The following is a 23,596-nucleotide window of genomic DNA, read 5'->3' on the forward strand; positions in this document are numbered from 1 at the left end:
TCTTTGTTTGTATGTGGTACTGAGGATCGAACCCGGGCCGCACCCATGCCAGGGGAGCGCACTACCACTTGAGCCACATCCCCGGATGATTATGTTCTTGCAGTAGGAGATGAGGGAATTGTAGTGTGGACCCCAGACTAGGGCCAGCTTGAGACCCTGGCTCACTATTTCATGTGCCCACTTGCCCTTGGTGGATTTTCTGTAGAGAAGCCTGGCTCTTTCTCTGCATCCATGTTCTCAGCTTTGAGTTTGGTTGATGCAGGCAGGTGCGCTCACTTAGCCAATATGAGCTGGCACCTGGAGGTCCCATGTGGACTGGCCTCACTGGTCTCGTCCTGTGCTGCCTTTGTGCACTCCACTAAGGCAGTAGGTATAAGAGAAGCCACCATGGTCAGGATTAGGGCCAGGGACTGAGAGAGAGAGAGAGAGAGAAATGGATGCGTGCTTTTGCATCTCTGACTTGTGTTGGGAGGAAGACCCCAGCACTGCTTACCTTGGGAACTCCCTCCCACAGGAAAGGTGTTTAGATGATTCTAAGGCAGCTGATAGTGTATAAAGGGGAGGGGCTGATTAGACTCTAGGATCTATCCAGGAGTCCGAATATGACATGTGGCAGAAGGGTGGAATCTTGGAAGATACAACCAAGGAAATAATGAAGTACCATCAAGTTATCTAGTTAATATATAAATTGATAAATGAAAAGTTCTGTCTTAGAATGGGCTTGATCACTGGAAGTAAGAGATTGTGGTATGATGGCTTTAACTTCCTGGTCTTCTCCATCCCTTCATTGGTTCTTGTCATCCCCCTCATTGTTCTGGTGCTGGTGTGTAGGTGTGTCCGTCTGCAGCTGATCCACTGAAAGTGTCTCTGCTGATCACCTCTTCATCCCCTATTTTATCCACACAGTGACCTTGATGCATGTGGATTATTCCTGCAGCCATGTCCTGAGATTGTACTCCTGGATGGTGCCCTTTGGTCCAGCACTTGCCCTGGGACCTTACCTAACTTCTCTTCCACTCGCTCTGTGCACCCTCTATTTGCCCTTCTGCCGGCCACTACTCCTGTGGGACCAGCTGTGAGGGTTCTAGCCAGAACCCATTATCTCTCCATGCTACCTTAGAGAGGGAGTCAGCCTTTTAGCAAGTACCAAGTTAGCACTTCCTCCTGTGTTGGGTTCCTTGATTGCTTTGTGCCCACTAACAAGTGTGTGACAGCAGGGCTCATGTCACTGAGCCTTTATTTGTTTTCCCAGCCCATGGCACCTGACCTTCTGAGTGGACAGGCTTTTTTAGTCAGTGTGTATCAGCTTGAAATGCAGTGGTCTTTCTGAAAGGACTGGCAGTGGTGCAGCTGTGAGTGTGATCTTTCTGGGACAGGTGGGTCATGCTGGGTGCTTGTGGCCTGCGTAGTGCACATGGCTGCTTCTTTGATGCCCTGGGTGCGGCCTTTCCCAGCTTCCCAGCATGTTTGAGCCTGAGTGTGATCTTCTGTGCAGCTCCATAGCTTCCTGAGCTCTGTCATCAGATTCCCTTTTGGCAAACTCCACAGAGCACAAAGGGGATAAAAGCAGTACTGAAGAACCATATACACAGAGAGTCTCAAATAGGCACCTGACACATCAGGATTCTGAATGGCTAAATTTTTTAATTTGTTATTTTGAATCTGAATATTCAAAAATATTCAAAAATCATGAATATTCATGATTGTATGACAATCATGCCTGACTCCATTAAACTTCTAGAACAGATTAAAAGAGGGAGTGTAGCCTGGAGCCATGGTGCATGCCTGTCATCCCAGCAACTTAAGAGGCTGAGGCAGGAGTTATCACAAGTTTGAAGCCAGCCTCAGCAACTTAGCAAGACCCTCAACAACTTAGTAAGACCCTATCTCAAAATTTAAAAAGGGGACTGTGGGTATTACCTTAGTTGTAGAGCACCCCTGAGTTCGGTTCCCAGCACCACACGCATGTAAATGCGTGCACAACCCCCCCGACACACACAGGGTATGAAAAGATGGTAGTGTAATGTTAGAGGTGTAGATTTAGCCCTTGGCCCTCAAACCTGTAGTCTAACTGCTTGTGACCAGAGGGCCCCAGGCCATCTCCCATGTGGGTTCCCTTGATACTTATTGTCTTATCAGTACCTTCTAGATTCATTCTCCAATTATTTGGAAATGCTGAGGTAAACAAAACCAGGCATGCTGTTAGAATGATATGTGAAATGTCTTTGTGTGTGTGAGTGGTGCTGGGCATCAAACCCAGGGCCTTGCATGTCCTGGGCAAATGCTTTAGCACTTGCTTCGTCTCCAGACCCTAGACATTGTGTTTTAGAGCAGTTTTAGTTCATGGCAAAGTTATGGGGGGAGATACAGAGATTTCCTGTACATGTTCACATAGTGAGTTAGGGTTGGATGAAACTTATTGTTGAGGTTCTGCTTACCAGGAAGGCAGTAGCAGTAGGCAAGAACTTTGTCCAGTGCTGTGTTAGCACCTTCTGCCTGCCTGGTGTCCAGTGCTGTGCATCTCAGGCCACTTGTCTACTTGTCTCTAAGGAGTTCCAGAGAGTTCTGGGGCTGCTGAGAAACAGAAAGAAGAGCACTAGAGGGCATTGTGCTTGTTTTTTTCCTAATTGTGTGACTTAAACTTACCTTGATCACCTGTTAGCAACAGGGAAAACACTGGTTGATGTTTTACTCTGGGCAGCAGTTTAGTGGGTTTACCCCACTCTGTGTGAGCACCTGATTTGCCTTGCAGAAAGGATGGTTCTTGAGGTACTCTGTTGGCTGCAGTACACGCCCAGATCCCACCTGAAGCCCAGCAGGATTAGAAGCTGGTGGAGTTTAGAAAAGCGGGCAGCTTGTACACCCATGAAACCCGCATGGTTTTTGGAATGTGGACTAGGGACTCTGGACCTGTTTAAGGCATGGAGGCTTCTTCACATGGGAAGGTGGGAAAAATAAAAAGCTGAAGGTGGCATTCACTGCATTGCTGTGTGCTTCTTCAGCTCTATGTGCAGTGTCCTCTCCCTGCAGTCTGCTGTGGTCCTCCTTTCCAGGGCCATGAGTGCACCGTCCTCCAGGCATCTTGCCTGTTGCTCTTGGCAGTGAGTAAGCAGATGTCTGCCTCTGCTTGTATCACTCTTGTTTGTGCTGGTGCTTCAGTGTGATCTACACACAGAAGTGCACAGAGCCCAGGTAAAGCCCAAGGAGAGCCCTCTCGTGTGGCCTGTCCCACTGAGGACACCCTGGAGCACCCACTCCGATCTCCCTGCTGCCTCCCAGCCAACTCTGGAGTCCTGTTTGGAATTCTAAACACGGATTACTTTGGTTTGATTTTGAGCTTTGTGTACATGGAATCATACAGAATGGGCCTTTGGGAGAGGGTGTTTGTTTTCCACTGAATGGTATGTTTGTGAGACTGCTCCATACTTTTCACATAGCTATGGATCATTTTATTTATTTATATATTTATTTTTGGTACCAGAGATTGGACCTAGGGGCCCTCAACCACTAAGCCACATCCCCCACCTTTTTTGTATTGAATTTAGAGACAGGCTTTTGCTAAGATGCTTAGGGCCTTGCTAAATTGCTGAGGCTGACCTTGAATTTGCGTTCCTCCTGTCTCAGCCTCACAAGCAGCTGGGATTACACATGTGCACCATGGCACCCGACTGAATCATTCATTCTTACTGCTCTAAGTATTCAGAATGTATATGTAACATAACTTTGATATTCTGCTATAAATGGACATGAAATGTAGTTTTCTTAGAGCTGTTAAGAATAATACTGCTAGGAATAAATATTCTTGTAGATTTTTTAGGTTGCATGGCTTTTTTTTTTTTAATCGGGGATTGAACTCAGGGGCACTCAACCACTGAGCCACATCTTCCAGCCCTGTTTTGCATTTTATTTAGAGGCAGTCTCACTGAGTTGCTTAGCACCTTGTTTTTTGGCTGAGGCTGGCGTTGAACTCATAATCCTCCTGCCTCAGCCTCCAGAGCCACTGGGATTACAGGTGTGTGCCACCACACCCAACTTGTATGGTTGGTTTGTTTTTTTTTTTTTTTTTTTTTTTTTAGTTATGAGTTCTAATCAGTTATACATGACAGTAGAAAGCTCTTTGATTCATTGTACATAAATGGAGCAGAATTTTTTACTTCTCTGGTTGTGCATGAAGTAGAGTCACACCATTCATGCAATCATACATGTACCTTGGGTAATGATGTCCATCTCATTTCACTGTTTTTCCTACCCCTTTGCTTCCTCCCCCTTGTATGGCTTTTAAAAAAAAATATATATATATATATATATATATATATATATATATATATATTATAGTGGATGAACCTTTATTTTTATGTGATCCTGAGAATCAAACCCAGTGTCTCACACATGCCAGGCAAGTGCTCTATCCCTGAGCCACAACCCTAGCTCCTGTATGGCTTTTTCATTGAAAACATTATTGAAATTCCTGTGGATGATTTTGGTGAGTACATGCACACCTCTTTGGGTATGCAGCTTGGCTCTGTGGTGCCTGGTTGAAAGGCTGTGCATCCATCCAGCCTCCATGGCTGTGGCACTAACAACTGCGAAGGTGCTGGGTGCTCAGCTGTGGCACTCGGCATTCCCTCTTCTTTCCATCCTGGAGTATAGTGGGTTGGTTGTGGTTTAACCTGCGTTTCCCTGAGGCCTCATGAGGTTGAGTATCTTCAGTGTATGGCCATTCAGCATGTCACTTGAGGACACTCCTGCAAATTCAGCACATGGCCACCCATGGCGTGCAGCTCACCAAGCAGGTGTTGTGAGGCAGTGAGAAGCAGACACAGGAATGGCATTCTTTTCTGCAGGTGTCTTCATGGGACTGAGGGTGGTCTTGTTGCCCAGTGCTCCACCTGAAGCAGATATAAGAACTCACCTTTTAACCAGGAGCTTAATACTATTGCCTCTTATTGCTTGGGTTGGAAAGCACGATCTTCTTTTTTTTTTTTTTATACTGGGGATTAAATTTAGGGGCACTCAGCCACTGAGCCCCATCCCCAGTCCAATTTTGTATCTTATTAGAGACTGGGTTTCAATGAGTTGCTTAGCACTTGGACGTAGCTGAGGCTGGCTTTGAACTTGAGATCCTCCTGCCTCAGCCTCCCGAGCCACTGGGATTACAGGTGTGCGCACTGCCTCCGGCAAAAAGCACAATCTTAAACATCATATTCCTTTGGCTCAGACTTTACAGGAAGAACAGCACCCAGACGGTGGCCAGGATGATCTTGGAACTTTAGGAAGAAAACATGCTTCTTGTCTTGTTCTCTGACTAAAACACTCAGGGTCATTCCAGGTGAACTGGGATGCATGAAATAACCACACAAGAGACATAGATACCTTTTTCTTTGGGTCCTGTGACGGCTCCTCTGACCCTAGGGGTCCATGGAAAGAGAGTGAGAAAGCATGTGCTGAACTCTTTTATTGAAGAGAAGCCATTCAAATGAGGCAAGGGGTTAGGTTGGGGGGTGGGGGGGCTGAGTCTAGCTTCCTGATGTCTGCTGTCAGCAGGTTGACTGACAGCTAGGAAGGCCACACCCAAAGGCTAGCAAGAGAAGGGGACACACAAAGGGAATTTCCATGGAACATTCTATCCCAAACAGGGCAAAGGGGTAGGATTACAAAAGAACAGGTGAGTGTAGCTGTACCCCAGGGTGTGCCTACTCAGACAATTGGCCTTGCTGTCCAAGTGGGGGACGGCACTAATGGCACTACCACGCCAGACTGCAGTGATCTTTCAGATCCCTATGATGTATCAGGACTGGAAGGCGTGATCACTTAATGGCTCCCTACAGCTTCTGACTAGTTTTCCCATCCTGTGTGATTGCTATTTTGTTTTAGGTAAACTCTTAAAAACAAACAAACAAAAAACAGCTATATTTTGCCTCTTATACATTCAGGTAAACTCCTTTTTTTCTTGGGGGGGGGGGTTGGGATTTTAACCCAGGGCAGTTTACCACTGAGTTACATCCTCAGCCCTTTTTAATTTATTTTTTATTTTTACACAAGGTCTCATAAGTTGCTTAGGGCCTCGCTAAGTTACTGAGGCTGGCTTTGAACTTGTGATCCTCCTATCTCTGCCTGTCTCCCAAGCTGCTGGGATTTCAGGTGTATGCCACTACATCCAGCTTTGGGTAAATGGTTTTTTTTTTTTTTTTTTTGGTACCGGGGATTGAACTCAGGGACACTCAACCACTGAGCCATCTACCCAGCCCTTTTTTTAAAAAAAAAATTCTATTATTTATTTATTTTGTACTGGGGTTGAACTCAGTGTCATTTAACCACAGAGTCACATCCCTAACTTTTTAAATTTTGAAACAGGGTTTCACTAAGTTGCTTAGGGCCTTGCTCAGTTGCTGAGGCTGGCTTTGAATTTACAATCTTCCTGCCTCGCCTTCCTGAGACGTTGGGATTACAGGTGTGTGCCATCATGTCCCAAACCTTTTTAAATTTTTTCCTTTATTTATTTTTGCTGGGGTGGGGTATGCTTTATTTTCACTTAGTTCAAGGCTTGGGAGGGGCCCCAGGGTGATTAAAAAACTGGCTTGGGGCTTGAGGGAGAGGTTTAGGCCAAAGCCCAATGCCAGGATATGCAAAGAAACCCCATCACAGTTCACTGGGCTCCTGGTCCTTCTGGTTGTGCTTGAGGGTCAATCCTTCCAAGAGGTACTTGCCCAAGCCACCTTGGGGTCCCACCAGATGGCAGAGGTTAATCAGGTGGTCCCCTATCTTCTTGGTGAGTTTCATCTCATGGAGGAAGTGGTTCTCCAGGAAGTCACAGATCTGTGGGTCTGTGTGGACAAAACCCAGGGTATGAAATCCAAAAGAGCTTCGTTCAGGTTCTTTTTATTTTTGGATGTTGATGGATCTTTATTTTTTATTCATTATTCATATGTGGTGCTGAGATTTGAACCAGTTTCTCACAGCTAGGCAAGTGCTCTACCACTCAGCCCCAGCCCCAGCCCAGGTTCTTATCCTGGGTCATGTGGCAGCTTTCATGGTGTCAAGGGTGTTGCCCCACTCATCTTTTTTTTTTTTTTTTTTTTTTAAAGAGAGAGAGAGAATTTTTTTTTTAATATTTATTTTTTAGTTCTCGGCGGACACAACATCTTTGTTTGTATGTGGTGCTGAGGATCGAACCCAGGCCACACGCATGCCAGGCCAGCGTGCTGCTGCTTGAGCCACATCCCCAGCCCGCCCCACTCATCTTGAGAATGCTTTTGCACATCCTAGAAGAGGGTGTGGCCATTGCACTGATTTTGCAACTTCAGGAGATCCATAATGGCCTCATGTTACTCCTCTGCCAGTTCTCACAGAAATGCCCCAGGCCCTCCAGAGCCACGTCATCACAGTCAGAGCAGTAGCCCAGAGGGAGGTAGGTGTGAAGGCTCCCTGACTAGGCAGTTGGCAGTAGTCTCCACCTAGGTGGAAGAATCTGGGAGGTTGTGGTTGATTGGCAGTGAGGAGCTAACCACAAAAAGCAACTTCGGCTGGTTCTGGAAACAGGAGGTAGGTGAGAAGATTGTCCTGGAGGTCGCAAATGGAGATCAGAGTAAAAAGTAGAAGAAAGGGGTTCCCTGGGGTCCATCTGTCCAAATACTGTTGAAACAACAGAGAGGTTCGTGGAACCTTTGAGCATAGTGGTCTCCCTATTTTGCTTTTTTTTTTTTTTTTAATAGTTGTTTTTATTTTAGTTGAATATGGACACAATACCTACCTACCTACCTTTCTTTCTTCCTTCCCTCCTTCCTTCCTTCCTTCCTTCCTTCCTTCCTTTATTTTTACGTGGTGCTGAGGATTGAACCCAGTGCCTCACACATGCGGGACAAGTGCTCCACCACTGAGCTCCAGCTCCAGCCCCCTGCCTCTTTTTATGAGAGGGGGTTGGTACCAAGGATTGAACTCGGAGGCACTTGCCCACTGAGCCACATGCACAGCTCTATTTTGTATTTTATTTAGAGACAGGGTCTCACTGAGTTGCTTAGTGACTCACTTTCGCTAAGGCTGGCTTTGAACTCCTCCTGCCTCAGCCTATCGAACCACTAGGATTATAGGTGGGCCATGGGGCCCAGCCCCACCCCTATTTTTTAATTGGTGCATTATAGTTGTAATTTATTGCTACACATTCATACATGCACACAATGTAACTGTGTAATTTGGCCAATTTCATTCCCCAGTATTTCCCCTTTCCATTCCCTCCTCCCTCTCCCTACTTGCTTTCCTCTACTGACCTCCCTTTCATCTTCATGAGACCCTCCTGCCTCAACTTTATTTTCCTTTTTTCTCTCTAACTTCCAAATGTGAAAGAAAACATAATGACCCTTGACTGCGCTTAACCTAATACTTTCCAGTTCCACCCATTTTCCTGCAAATGATGTACTTTCATTTTTGTTTATGGCTGAATAAAACTCCGTAGTGTGTGTATATACCACATTTTCTTTATTTATTCCTCTGTTGGCCGACACCTAGGCTAGTCCATAGTTTAAACATGGGTATGTGTGTATCTGTATGGTAGGGTGACTTTAATTCTTCAGGATAAATATCGAGGAGTAGTATAAACTGGGTTATGTGGTGGTTCAATGTCTAGTCTTTTGAGGAACCCCCATGCGATTTACATAGTGGTTGTACTTACTAACTTAAAATCCCACCAACATTGTGAAAGTGTTCCCACATACTCTCCAGCATTTATTAATGTATTCTTGACAACTGCTGTTCCGATTGGAGTGAGATGAAATCTTAGTGTAGTTTTGATTTGCATTTCCCTAATTGCTAATAATGATGAACATTTTTTCATATTTGTTGTCCATTTATATTTCTTCTTTTGAGATGTGTCTCTTTAGTTCATTTACCCATTTATTAATTGGGTTATTTGTTGTTTTTTGGTTTTTGTTTTTTTTGGGGGGGGAGGGGTACTAGGGATTGAACTCAGAGGCACTCAACCATTGAGCCACATCCCCAGTCCTATTTTGTATTTTATTTAGCAACAGGGTCTCACTGAGTTGCTCAGTGCCTCACCATTGCTGAAGCTGGCTTTGAACTGGGGATCCTCCTGTCTCAGCCTCCCAAGCTGCTGGGAGGATTATAGGTGTGTGCCACTGTGCCTGGCTTGGTATTAAGTTTTTGGGTGTTAATCTTCTGTCAGAAGAGCAGTAAGCTCTGTAGGTTCTGTAGGTTCTATTTTCATATTCCTAATCATTTCCTTTATTTTGCAGAAGATTTTTAATTTGATGTCATCCCATCTATTAACTCACTCTTGGCATTATATCCTGAGCTTTAGGGGTCCTAGTGAGAGTCCTGTGCCTATATGCTAGAGTGTTGACACCCTGTTTTCTTCTAGGACTTACATAATTTCTGGTCTAATTTTGAGGTCTTTGATCCATTTTGAGTTGGCTTTTGTGTAGGGCGAGAGGTAAGAAAAGTCTAGTCTCATTCTTCTACATATGGATAACCAGTTGTCCCAGCACCCTTTGTTAAAAGGCTGTCTTTTTTCCAATGCATGTTTTGGGCGACATTGTCAAGGATCAGATGACGGTAGCTCTGTGGGTTTGTCTCTGTGCCGTCTATTCTGTACCATTTGTCTATGTGTTTGCTTTTATTCCAGTGAAGCCAAGCTTTTATCCTGGAGTGGCCATGCAGGCAGTTTTGAATGTTAAGTAGTGGGCACAGGCCATGCAGAGCCTGTCTTGCTGGTATACATGGCAGGCCTGAAGTATGGCAAACCACAGCACACCAACTGGTAGTACCATTGCAGCCCAGCCTGGGTTTTGTGTGGGTGCCTTACTCCACATGGCGCAGCATTTCTGAGCCCCTGAGTATCAATGATCTGCTTTTCAACCTCCCAATTCCCCAAGAGTTCACACAAGTCCCCATGAGCTTCAGGAAAAGGGAGGTAAGGTAGACATGAAAGGAGGTTAGCATAAATTTGAACCAGTAGCGTCGATACTTTTACAAACTCGAATTAGCATAAATTTCAACCTATAGTGTTGACCCAAGTGCTACAAAAACCCCTCGACTAGCACATCAATCAGCTAGCTACCTGCTATCAGGTCCCCTCTCATCCTAAGAGAGTTCTGTCTCTTCTCACTTGAATAAATCCTTCTCCTTTCACTTTGCCTTCCATTATTATCTGTGTGTTTCATTCTTCAAACTTACAGGAAAAGAACCCAGAAAGAAACTGGTGGTGAGCTGCTGGGGTCTGCTGCAACAATGGAGGGCACAGTTTGCCCTTAACAGAGCTGCGAAGTGCCACTCCCTGTCTTTGCCAACTCTGACCCTGGGAGCTGATGCTGACAACATTTCCTGCTGTGGTTAGCTGCTAACAGGCTTTATTAACTGCAGAGGCCTGCGTCTTGTTCAGATCACCCACCAGCAGAAGCAGAGTTTCAGACTCCAAACTCTGGCCTCACCAGTACCATGCAACTCTTGATACTATAGTTCTGTAGTACAACTTGGAGCCAGCTATTGTGATGCCACCAGATTTACTTTTTTGGCTTAGAATTGCTTTGGCTATTCTAGGTCTTTTATTCTTCCAAATGAATTTTAGGATTTTTTTTCCTTCTGTGAAGAATGTCATTGGTATATTGCTGGGGATTTAATTGAATCTCTATACTGATTTTAGTAGCATGACCATTTTTGACACTATTCTGCCTATCCATTAACATGGGAGGACTCAACATCTTCTAAGATCTTCTTTTTCAGCAGATTAATTATTGGTATATAGGAAAGCTATTGATTTTTGTATATTGATTTTGTTACCTGCTATTTTGCTGCATTTATTTGTTAGTGCTAGCAGTCTTTTGGTGGAGCTTTTATGATCTTCTAAGTGTAAGATCATATCTGTAAACAGTGATAATTTGACTTCTTCGTCTCCCAGTTTTATTTATTTCCTTCTCTTGCCTAATTGATCTGCTAGACTTTCTAGTACTATATTAAATAGGTGATGAGTGTCCTTTTCTTCTTTTTTTTTTAAATATTTTTTTAGTTGTAGCTGGACACAATACCTTTATTTTATTTATTTATTTGTATGTGGTACTGAGGATTGAACCCAGAGTCTTGCACATGCTGGGCGAGCACTCTACCACTGAGCCACAACCGCAGGCGCCCCTGACGTCCTTGTCTTGTTCAAGATTTTGAAGAAAATGCTTTCAATTTTTCCCCATTTACTATGAAGTTGACTTTGGGTTTTTCATATATAGCCTTTATGATGATGAGGTAGGTTCCTTCTGGGGTTTGGGTTATATGAATGTACATGGCAGTCAAACATTGTTATGGTTTGAGAATTGGCCAAACCTATTTTGTGTGTGGGAGCTCTCAAAGTGTTTTTTTTAAAGTCACCTTTTTTGCCACTTCTTAAATTTGAGGTCCTCTGCCCAAGCCTCCCCAGCCCCTAGGAGCTCAGGCCTGTGCCATTGTTCTTGGTCTGACATGTTGATTTTGAGGTTCATCCGTGTTACTTATGTGGGCTGTTTTCTCTTTGTGGTTATTTTTTTTTAATATTTATTTTTTAGTTCTCGGTGGACACAACATCTTTGTTGGTATGTGGTGCTGAGGATCGAACCCGGGCCGCACGCATGCCAGGCAAGCGAGCTACCACTTGAGCCACATCCCCAGCCCTCTTTGTGGTTATTGAGGGGCATTTGCACAGAATTCTCTTGTGTGGATGAGCCACCATTTGTAGGTTCATTCATCTCTTGCTGGCTATCGGGCCATTCTGAATCATGTTACAATGAACTTGTCTGAATCATGTTACAGTGAACTTGTTTATGTGAGCTTTTGTGAATGGTTGCTCTCGTGACTCCTAGAAGATAATCCTGGAGTAAAGCAGCAGGGTCAGTGGCCAGTATCCATTTGCTTTACAAAGAAACTGACAAAGCTGGGCACAGTGACACATAGCTGTCATCCCAGGAACTTAGGAGCCTGAGGCAGGAGGATCACGAGCTCCAGGCCTGCTTGGGCAAGTTGGCAAGAGAGCACCCCTGGGATATGGCTCAAGTGATAGCACGCTAGCCTGGCATGCGTGAGACACTGTATTCAATCCTCAGCACCATATAAAAATAAAATAAAGATCGTGTCCACCTAAAACTAAAAAAAAAAAAAAAAAAAGGTGTGCCTGGATTGAATCCTCAGTGCTACATGTAAGTGTACACATGTGAACACACAAATAAAAGTTGATAGGCTTTCACACACCAACAGTGTGAGAGATACAGGTCTGTTCCTGGTACTTGGTTTCTCTACTTTTTTTTTTTTTTGGTACTGGGGATGCATCCCAGGGCCTCATGCATGCTAGGCATACCTCTGAGCCACTCCTCTAACTCTGGTGTGTTGGTTTAAGACCTCTTTTGTGCAGACTCAGGAACCAGGAAAAGACACTTGTCGTGAATGTGTCATGGTGCTGCCTGTGGGCCTACACCCCTGCCTCAGTGGAGGCTGACTCCCAGGACCAGAATTGCATCCAGGTGTTGGCTGTGGAGTTTGACTGATTGATGTGATTGAACATCACAGGCTGCACAGGGCCTAAGGGTGATCGAAGAGCAATATTGCAGGCAGGTCTTCTCTGGCTGTGAAGCACTTATGGTTGTATGCTGGGCCAAGTCCAGCACCCAGTGTGGTTTGGACCTAGATATGTGAACTTTCGCCTCAGACGTTATGAAAGCTTGACATTTTTTTTCCTTTGAAAAATTCCTACTTTCCCAGAGTCCCCAAGTATTTGTGTTTTACCACTCTTGTCCACTCCTTCCTCCCCCGTGCAACACCTGTGGGGAAGTTGTGCCCCTGATGCCTTTTCAACCCAAATATTTCCACAGGTGTTTTCTCAGAATCATTCTCAGAAACCACAGCCCATGTGCAGCATGGTTGGCGCTGACTTCCACTCCTTGCTGACCTTTCTTAGATGCCTTTCATCCTGACCCCATGTCGCATGACTGCTCCCTTCTCTTCAGTCTACTTTTATTTGTTACTGTCCCTCCACCTTCGTCTTCCTGATACTGATGTTTTTGGAGTGGCAAGTCAGTTATTTTGTAGGATGCCCTGCAAATGTTTGCTGTCTCCTCTGCTCAGACCCAGGTCAGTTGTGTCCTGTAAGCACACCTGTGAGGACCCTGGGGTCACTTTGTGCTGTGGCTGGTGATGACACTGGGCTCTTGGCAGAGGTGGTATCTGCAGGCCTTCTGCTGCTTCTCTGCTTTGACCCTGACTGCGTCTGCAAGACACCATGCCTGCTAGGCTGCTGCTTCCTTGTGCAGAATGACAGAGTGCAAGGAGTTGTGAGGCTTTCTGCCGTGCCCTCAAACTGAGTGGCTCTAGACCTGTCCTCATAACGTTCTGGTTTGTGTTTGGGCATGTCTTGTGTCAACAGAGAGGAGCTTGCTGAGTGGGGGTTTTCTGGTCAGCATCTGCTATCTTTGTCACAGAAGGAAAGAATGTTGGGACTAAGGGAGCAGTCGCTGTGCCACCGGCAGGCAAGAGCCAAGGCTGAAAGCAGCTTTCCTGTGCTGCTCTTCAGAGTGGCTCTGCCTGGGCCTTCAGCCTTTTCTTCTCTGCATGCAGAAGACACAGCAGCCAGCTTCTTCCTGGGGTCAGCTGCACTCTGATGTGGTGTGGCACCAGGGTGGGTCCTGTACCAGTGGCAGCACTGCTCAGAACCACAGACATAGGTTTGCAGGGTTTTGGGGTATTCTAGAGGATCTGATTCTAGCTCTGCCTTTATGAGGTGCCAGTTCATGGTTGTGGATATGAAGAAGTGAGATCCCTTTTCCTCTAACCTTGTAATGTGCTGTAAGAGAAATGCAGAAGCTTCCAGGGCCATGTCAGGAAACTCCAGGATGGGGGAAGTGTCTCCCAGAAGGATGTCTGTCTCTGCACCGTGAGCATGAGGGACACGTGGGTTGTTGCAGGGAACCCCTTTGAAGTGCTGTTTTGAAAGCCATTTGTAGGGAACAGTTTGACAAGTGAGCTGAACTTGCTTTGCATAAAGAGACTGTAGATTTGCTGGGAGTGTTGGTGCACACCTGTAATCCCAGTGGCTCAGGAGGCTGAGACAGGAGGATCTTGAGCTCAAAGCCAGCCTCAGCAATTTAGCGAGGCCCTAAGCAACTCAGTGAGACCCTGTCTCTAAATAAAATACAAAATAGGGCTGGGATGTGACTCGGTGGTCGAGTGCCCCGAGTTCAATTTCTAGTCATACTCGCCCCCCCCCCCAAAAAAAAGACTATAGATTTAACTTTTCCACTTAGAGATCTGTTTAAATATGACTTATTTCTGTGGGATCCTATGATGTTAGTTTAAAGATCAGGTGTTGGAAGCCTTAGAGTTTGTAACTTAGGACTCTAGGATGCTTGTCTCCTTTATAATAATTTCCATTTCAACACGAAGACACCTTGGACCAGAATAGGAGGAGAATGAGCAGGCTGGGAGAAGGTCGCTCTGTTCTAGTATGTCACAGCTGCTGATGTTCAATGTATCCCTTCAGGTACAGGAGACATGGCTTATGTGGGACTGCCAGGGGGGTCTGCTCTGCCTGGTGTAGCGCTGCCAGTGTCTGCATGGTTTGAGATGTACAGCTCCTCCAGGTGCTCAACAGTCCACTCTCTGCTGGGGTGCTACTCCGGGTCAGTTCTTACCTAGGGATGTGCCATCCTGCTCACTGCTACTGGGCTTTCTTTTCACTTTGTGCTCTTTCTTTCTTTCTTTCTTTTTCGTTTGGTCTGGTTTGATACTGCAGATTGAACTAGGGGTGCTTTCCCACTGAGTTACACCACCAGCCCTTTTTGTTTTATTTCAAGACAGAGTCTCCTTCAGTCTGGCCTTGAACCCAAGATCCTCCTGTGTCTCTGTGATTACAGGCATGCACCTGGCCAAATTGTACATCTCTTGACCTGTCCCCTTTCTCCCATTATTTTTATCATATTTCTCAAGCTTGTAAACAGATTCATATTCTGTACTGAACTCTGTTACAAACCTTGGGGAATCAATCAATAATGTATATTTGAAGAACATGGCATGTTAGAAATTGACAAGAACTGAGACAGGCCACGTGCCATGATCTCTGTCCACCTAACATCCTCCAGGCACTGCAGCCCCAGCACTGACCCTGAGTGCAACAGTGGCGAAAGCTACCATACTTGGGGAGACACATCAGGCTTTGGAAAAGTCAGGCCAGAAATCTGGGCTGCGCTGTCCCCAGTGCCAGTGTCCAGGAGCAGGAGGGCCCACAAGGATCTGTTCCTGTGGTTGTTACTCTGCCAGGTATTTCTGTTCCCTTGTTCTGTTGTATTCTGTGGGTCTTTTTTAGATTTATGAGGCAAGCAGTTGTGTTAGTTTTTTGTCACTATGACTGAAATACCTGACAAGAACAACTTAGGAGGAAGAATTTATTTTGGTTTACTGATGCAGAGGTTTTAGTCCATGTTCTACTTTGGAACTGAGGCAAGGCCGAATATCATGATGGAGGAAAGCTGCTCAGCTCATGGCGGCTGGGAAGTGGAAAGAGAGACCAGGGACAAGGTACAGTTCCCAAGGGCTGCTTTCTGTTGTGTATTTCTTCCAACCATACCCCAGTTGCGTGGAGTTTTCACTACCTCCCAGTAGACCTTTCAGAATATGAATACACCAGAATCCACTAATGATGTAATGATGTCAGAGCCTCATGATCCAGTCACTTCCCCAAAGCCACACCTCTGGCCTTGGCTGCATTGGGGACCAAGCTTTTAAATCTTTGGGACAGTGCAGATCTAAACTATAATGCTAATCCATAATTATTTTACAATTTTTTATTTAAAAGGGGATCAGAAATTTCATAGGTAACTGAGAGAACTAAAAAACAATTTTAGTGTATTTTGTTTGAATATATTGATATGGAAAAATAAGCTGAGCTTGTTGGTGCACATCTGTAATCCCAGCAGCTCAGGAGGCTGAGATGGAAGGATTTCGATCTCAAAGTCAGCCTCAGCAACTCAGTGAGGCCTTGTCTCTAATAAAATACAAAAAGGCCCTGGGGATGTGGCTCAGCGATTATTTGCTCCTGGGTTCAATTCCCAGTACAGGGGGGGAAATTACATGAGTACCTACATAATCACAATCCAAATAAATAGGTCATTGTTGACATACAAGTACAGGAAATGGCACCATTAACCCAGGTGTGCCTGTCACATTATCATACTTTGTTGATTTTGCATCTGCATGGAGACTTGCCAAAGTATACTCTGTACAGAAAAGAGTGCCTGTCATTCATATATATATATGAGAGAGAGAGTGAGAATGTTAGTAGTGGCATCCCCTTTCTCCACAGAAAAGTCTTAACTGGGCTTTTCCAGAAATCTTCACCATGGTTGATTTTAAGACTGTCAGCAGAAGAGTCTCTACAAAAGAGTTCAGTGTAGAGAAACTTTCTATTTTTGTGTTGCCCTGTTTCACTTGGCCACTGGCTGGGAAGAAATCAGCACTCCAGGTGCTGGACACCCTCTTACTAGTTTTTCACTAGTAAGGCCTCTGGCCTTGAGCTGGGTGTCACAGAAATGTCCACATTTCTAAGATAAGAGAAGTTACCAATTGGGCTCCATGGTAACAGCTGGCAGGGGGAGGAAAGAGAGGGGAGAAGAAGCTCTCCCCTTCTCAGGTGTTGTCCTTGAAGGGCTAACTTGCCCAGAATAGTGAAAGAAAAAGCTGCTTTTTTGTGAACTTCTATAGACTGTAAACTTCTGAGCCCCTCCCCTTAGATGCTGGGTATAAAATTCTGAAACTACCCAAACTCAGGGTTCAGGGGACTGATTGATTGTGGTAAAAGCTGTGCCCCCTGCACCTGGCTGCAGCCAAATAAAACTGTTTCCTGCTCTCTTCGGTGCCTTGCCCTGTCTGTTCCTACAACAATATAGCTGGTGACGGGTGTTTTGTTTTGTCTTTGTAGTGCTGGGGATGGAACCTAGGGCCTTGCACATGCTAGGCAAGTGCTCTACCACTGAGCTGCGCTCCAGCCCTGTGAATTTTTATAGACAGGAGTGGTTACTCATGCAATCAGAAACCAGATCAAGAAATAGATAACTACAAGGATATGGATAGCTTTTAAATGTATTTCATGGTTTATAAATGTAGAAGGTTACTTTTTTTTTTAAGAGAGAGAGAGAGAAAACTTTTTAATATTTATTTTTTAGTTTTCGGTGGACACAACATCTTTATTTTTTTTATTTTATGTGGTGCTGAGGATCGAACCTAGCGCCCCGCGCATGCCAGGCGAGTGCGTTACCGATTGAGCCACATCCCCAGCACAGAAGGTCACTCTTAGATTATGACACAGAGATACTGCTGTCACTTATGGGATAGGGCTGGGCATCAGTGTCTAGTGATGGCCAGCACAGAGGAGAGCAAACATTCTGTGGGCAGGTGGCCTGACCACACCAGTCCTCATTTGAAATCCCATAGTATGTACCTGGATCCTGTGCTTTGGAGATAGCTACTCCTCAGTGTCAGTCCTCCTGTTCTTAATTGGAAACACTGGGCATCAGTGCAAACAAGAAGGTCCTCCCATGGTCTGTGGATGTTGTACTGAGTAGCATGGAGGGTGAGATCCTGTTGGGAAAAGCTAAAGTGAGTAGCAGTAGACCATATAGGCCACCTGAGGACCCATGGCTGTCCACACAGAGCTGGCAGCTTGGCCTTTCCCTCTTGTCACTGCACACTGCAGAGGCCTCTGTCCGGTGTGGACAGGTCAGGAGTGTGTGTTCTGCTGGTCAAGGGTGGCTCTCTGTAAAATTTCAGGATGGACAAGGAATAAACAATATAGTAGACAGCATTTGCCCATCTGGAGAAAAGAACTGACGTATGTACGTGTGGTGTGTGTATGTGTGTGGAGAGAGAGAGACATACATACACAGGGGACTGAACCCAGGGCCTAGGGCATGCTAGGAAGCACTTTACCACTGAACTACATCCCCGTTTAAAAATTATTAATTTTAGCTGAGTGTGGTGGCACTCCTCTGTAATCCTAGTGACTCTGGAGGCTGAAGCCAGGCTCAGCAAATTAGTGATACCCTCTCTCTTACTGATCAAGCATGGCTATGACAAAGATGACCAAACCCAGACTGCTTTCTGCTCTGCTGTTCTCACAGCCGTCCAGTTTGTTTTGTTAAACATTCAGTGATGAGTGAGATCTTGCTCTCCCACTTTTTTAGGCCTGGGGCTGATGGTTCAAATCTTCTGCTGGGGATTAAGAGGCTGTGACAGCCGGGCACACTGGCACATGCCTGTAATCCCAGCAGCTTGGGATGCTAAGGCAGGAGCATCACCAGTTCCCGTCAACCTGGACAATTTAGTGAGACCCTGTTTCAAAATCAAATAAAAAGACTGGGCATGTGACTCAGTGGACAGAGTGTGGCTAGCATGTTCACGGCCCTGGGTTCAGTCTTCAACACCACAGAGAAGAAAAATCAGTATTAAGGTACTCAGTTGTGGCTTTCCTGATGTTTTGATCATATCATTTGCATATTCTTTTTTTTTTAAATTTGTTTTTTAGTTGTACTTGGATACAATACCTTTATTTTATTTATTCATTTATATGTGGTGCTTAGGATCGAACCCAGGGCCTTGCATGTGCTAGGCAAGTGCTCTACAGCTGAGCCACAACCCCAGCTCCCTGATTTGCGTATTCTAATTACCATTTTAGTACAAAATATTGGGCACATTTTCATTGATGGAATGAATGGCTACTGAGGGCCTGCTTTATATGTGCATTGAGTTTTCTAGGCCAGGACTTTGCCCTAATGGAGCTTACATTCTGTTGGGGGACAGCCCACCTATCTATCCACCCATAGAAACAGGGCTGACAGGGCCAAGGAATGTGCTGGGCTGTCAAGGAGTTGAGTAGCAAGGGGAGTAGAGGTGAGTCACAAGTGCTGACCCAGAGTAGTAGTATCCCCTGGGGACTTGGGGGTAGTACTGCTGAGGTTGGTAGAAGAGGCTGGTTTCCCTCTGGGCCCTCTGTGTCTGTGAATCCTTACCATGTGTACTTACATTACTGGTTGAGAGACTGGTTACTAGGTGCACAGAGACCTCAAGGCCTGAGCACAGGGCAGGCGCTGGTTGGGGATGCCCAGGCCCTGGGATGCTAGACAGATCACTCTCTCTGGTGGGACCTGTCCCGTGGCTGCACTGTGGGTGTCAGCAGCATCCCTGCCTGGCCTTATGCAGCATCACTGGGGGTGAACTCACCTCCTGAGAATCTCCTTGCAGGTGATCTGGGTGGAGGTGTGGCAGCTGGTGAGTTTAGGTGAACACAGGCTGCCCCCCACACCCCGCTTTTTTTTTGTTTGTCTCACACCCATGGTACTAAGGAAGGAACTCAGGATCTTTGTATTTTATTTAGAGACATGGTCTCACTGAGTTGCTTAGGGCTTTCTTTCTTTCTTTCTTTCCTTTTTTTTTTTTTTTGGTAGTGCTGGGGATTGAACCCAGGACCTTATGCATGCGAGGCAAGCACTCTACCAACTGATCTAAATCCCCAGCCCCCAAAATCTTTATTGTATTTTATGTGGTGCTGAGGATTGAACCCAGTGCCTCACGCATGCTAGGTGAGTACTCTACCGCTGAACCACAACCCCAGCCCTGCACAGGGCCTTCTTAAGTTGCTGAGGCTGACCTCAAACTTGGGATCCTCCTACCTCAGCCTCCCGAGCCACTAGGATTAAGATGTGAGCCTGGCTGCATGAGTTCTTTTTTTTTTTTTTTTTTTTTTAAAGAGAGAGTGAAAGAGGGGGAGAGAGAGAGAGAGAGAGAATTTTTTAATATTTATTTTTTTAGTTTTCGGCAGACACAACATCTTTGTTTGTATGTGGTGCTGAGGATCGAACCCTGGCCGCACGCGTGCCAGGCGAGCGCGCTACCGCTTGAGCCACATCCCCAGCCCCATGAGTTCTTTTTTGATGTCTCCCATTCTGTCTGTCATCCTGTCACATGTCCCACATGCAGGTATATGAGCTGTTTCTGCGATCCCAGTACAGTAGGCTCTGCCACACAGTGGCCTTCCTGGTGCTGCCCCTCTGAGTCACATGCCCTACCCTCTGCTGCCTGTGCTTTTGTGCTTGTGTCTGTGATTTTATCGTATTGAGTATGTCATGTGAGACATGGAAATTGGCTATTTCCACTGAGTAAATGCCCTCAAGATCCACGTGAATTGCACTGAGCTCCTCTCCTATTGAAGGACATTTGGGTGGTTTTCATGTTTTGGTTATTACAAACAAACATGCCATGCGTGTTTGTTTGTAGGTTTCTGTGTGAACATGTTATCTGTACAGGGTAGATGCCCAGGAGCACAGTTGCCTGGTTTTATTATACCTGTATGTTTAAACTCACTTTCAGAGTGGCTGTATCATTTTATGTGCCTCCAGCAACATAGGAGAGGTATCTACTCTACATCTTCATCCATGAGCGTGCTGTCAGACTTCTTAGCTTTACCTGTTCTCACAGGTGTATGGTGGTGTCTTGAGTTTATTACCTTATCATTGTTGTTGATATTATTATTGTATGTGGTATTGAGGATTGAACCCAGGGTTGCTCTACCACTGTGCTTTTTTTGCGGTGGGGGGGGGGATGGGATTGAGGATTGAACTCAGGGGCACTCACTTACTGAGCCACTTCCCCAGCCTTATTTTGTATTTTATTTAAAGACAGGGTCTCACTGAGTTGCTTAGTGCCTCACTTTTGCTGAGGCTGGCTTTGAACTCGTGATCTTCCTGTCTCAGCCTCCTGAGCCACTGGGATTATAGGTATATGTCACTGTTCCTAGCTGCCCTTTTTGTTTTTTTAATTTTAAGATAGGGTCTCACTAAGTTTCCTGGGTTGTCTTTGAACTTGTGATCCCACTGGCTCAGCCTCCCTAGTCTGGGAGATCACAGGTGTGGCCACCAAACCTGGCTGCTCTGGGATCGTGATTTGCATTGGCTCCAGTGGCTCGTGATGTTGAACATCCTTTTCTGATAATTTCCACTTTTATGTTATGTTAGCTTATGTGTCTGGTGAAGTCTTTTGCTTCTGTTGTAGCTGGGGTTTTGTTTTCTTTTGTCAACTTCAGAGAGCTTTTTATATCATCTGGACAAGAGTCCTTGTTGAACTGTGATTTGGGAGCATCTTCTGGAAGGCAGGAGGGAGCATGTTCTTCTGTTTTAACAGGGGCTTTGCCAGAGCAGCTGCGTGTAATTGCACCCTAGATGGTGGGTGTGTTTTATAGTGGGAGCCGACAGCATTAGTTGGTGGGTCGCGCTGGCTTCTGCTCTGTGGCCTGAGCATATGAGGGTGATATTCATGGCTGAGGGAGCCCTGTTTCAGTCCCAGTGTTGGTGTAGGTGGAGGCTTTGGGACGGTGGAGGAGATGTGGAGGCTGGAAAGGGGGCTTGGAGGCATTTGGTTGTGTGTGGATGGAGCTCAAGATCTGAGGCCTTGGATGAGCTCCCCAGAAGTGGACACAGAATGTGGAATCCAGTGTAAGCCTGGGCATTGGACTTTGGGGGCCTATGAAAAAGAAAGGTCCAGTAAGAAGTGAGAAGCCCTTAGAAGGTAGGAATCTGACAGTGTGGTGTCCTGGACCCCAAGAAGGGGCTGCTACTTTGTCAGGTTCTACTCTGTCCTGGTGCACCTCCCAAGGGAAAGAAAGGGAAAAGAACCCTTGGCGGTCAGTTGAGAGGAGGGAGGGTCACCCAGTCTCTTATGTTACCACAGCAGAATACCAAATTGTGTAATTTTTAAGGAACAGAAATGGATTTGGCTGATTCTGCAGGGGGAGAGTACAGGAGTGCGTGCTGGCATCGGGTGAGCGCCTTTCTGTTGTCATGACCTAGCAGTAGGGACTCTGGAGTACATTGGAGACAAGACAGAAATCTGGCCAGACCCCTCCTTCCCATGGTGACAGCATTAAGTCGTCTGAAGGGCAGAGCTCATGGCCTGATCACCTTTTAGTAGTGCTCCATGGAAGTTATGCCTCACCATGAGCTGGAGGGCACCTTTGAATCCTGGTGGGAGAAAAGCGAGTACTGCCCTTCTTAATCCAAGCAGAGATGTCACCTTGAAGATGTCATTGGGAGTAGAAGGGACCTGTGACCTCTGGTGCTGGACCTTTCTGGTCAGTCACCCAGTAGGACGAGTGATAGGCAAAGCTGGGCTCCACACTGGGGTGGATACTCAGAGAAGCTGAGCCAAGCTCCACATTTGTAGACGTACAGTAGGGTGCTGTGTAACTGGCTCAGAGCTGAGACTCAAGGGCTGTGAGAGTCTGTATGACTGTTTTAAATCCTTCCCAGATCTTGGGAAGGATCTGGCTTGCACCACTTGTCACAGGTAGGAAACTGAATTGGAGTGGAGCAGAGGGCTCAGTTGCAAGCCTGTCCTGCGATTCAAGATCTCTAGCTCTTGTTTATTCAGTAAAAAAAAAAATAGGATTTTTTTTTCTTTCTTTTTGGTGGTACCAGGGGATGGAACCTAGGGCATGGCAAATGCTAGGCAGGCACTTTACCGCTCTCAGCCCTTGATACATTTTTGTTCTGTGGTAGGGTCTTGCTAAGTTTCCCAGGCTGGCCCTGAACTTGCATTCCCTTCCCTCAGCCTCCTGAGCATCTGGGATTACAGGTGTGGCTACCACAGCTAGTTGGTTTGGCTTTCTTTGGCTGGGCTGGGGCATGGGGGGGTGTCTGTAAATTGGGGGTTGAACCCTGGAATGTGTAACCACTGAGCCACATCCCCAGCCCTTTTTTTTTTTTTGTATGTGTATTTTTATTTGAGACAGGGTCTTAAGGTCTTGCTACATTGCTGAGGCTAGCCTTGAACTTGTGATCCTCCTGCCTAAGCCTTGTGAGCCACTGGGATTATAGGCATGTACCATACCATGCTTGGCTGGTTTTTCTTTCTTAAATAAAATCATCACACAATTATTGATGACTTAGTGACCCAGATATACTTGTATGTACTTGTATGCTTATTTTAGTTTTTTTTTGTTATATCCACTGGTTAATTAATTTATTTGTTCATTTATTCTTTCATTCATTTATTTATTCTTTGCTGTTTTGTTATTGTTACTTACAGTGCTGGGATAGAACCCAGGGCCTTATTCATGCTAGGTAAATGTTCTACCATTGAGTTGTTTCCTCAGATCCAAGTTTTTATTTTAAATCTGCTATAAGATCTAAAACATATTTGCATACTCTTTTTTTTAAAGAGAGAGAGAGAAAGAGAGAATTTTTTAATATTAATTTTTTAGTTTTCGGGGGACATAACATCTTTATTTGTATGTGGTGCTGATGATTGAACCCAGCGCCGCACACATGACAGGTGAGCGCACTACCGCTTGAGCCACATCCCCAGCCCTTGCATACTCTTTAAAAATATTTTTAGTTGTAGATGGACCCAATACCTTTATTTTACTTATTTATTTTTATGTGGCCCTGAGGATTGAATCCAGTCCCTCAAATGTGCTAGGCAAGTCCTCTACCCCTGAGCTGTAACCCAGCCCTGCACACTTTTTTTTTTTTTTTTTTTTTTTTTGGTACTAGGGATTGAACCCGGGAGCACTCAACCACCAAGCCACATCTCC

At 45.6% G+C, this 23,596-nt stretch overlaps 1 protein-coding gene across 1 annotated transcript in view; it reads left to right on the forward strand.

Moving 5' to 3' along the window:
- The window catches only part of Foxk2 (forkhead box K2), a 61,063-nt gene that overhangs the window by 14,470 nt on the left and 22,997 nt on the right, over positions 1-23,596 (forward strand). The window lies entirely within an intron of this gene.

The sequence above is a fragment of the Urocitellus parryii genome, chromosome 7 (genome assembly GCF_045843805.1).
Source record: "Urocitellus parryii isolate mUroPar1 chromosome 7, mUroPar1.hap1, whole genome shotgun sequence".
Taxonomy (NCBI): domain Eukaryota; kingdom Metazoa; phylum Chordata; class Mammalia; order Rodentia; family Sciuridae; genus Urocitellus; species Urocitellus parryii.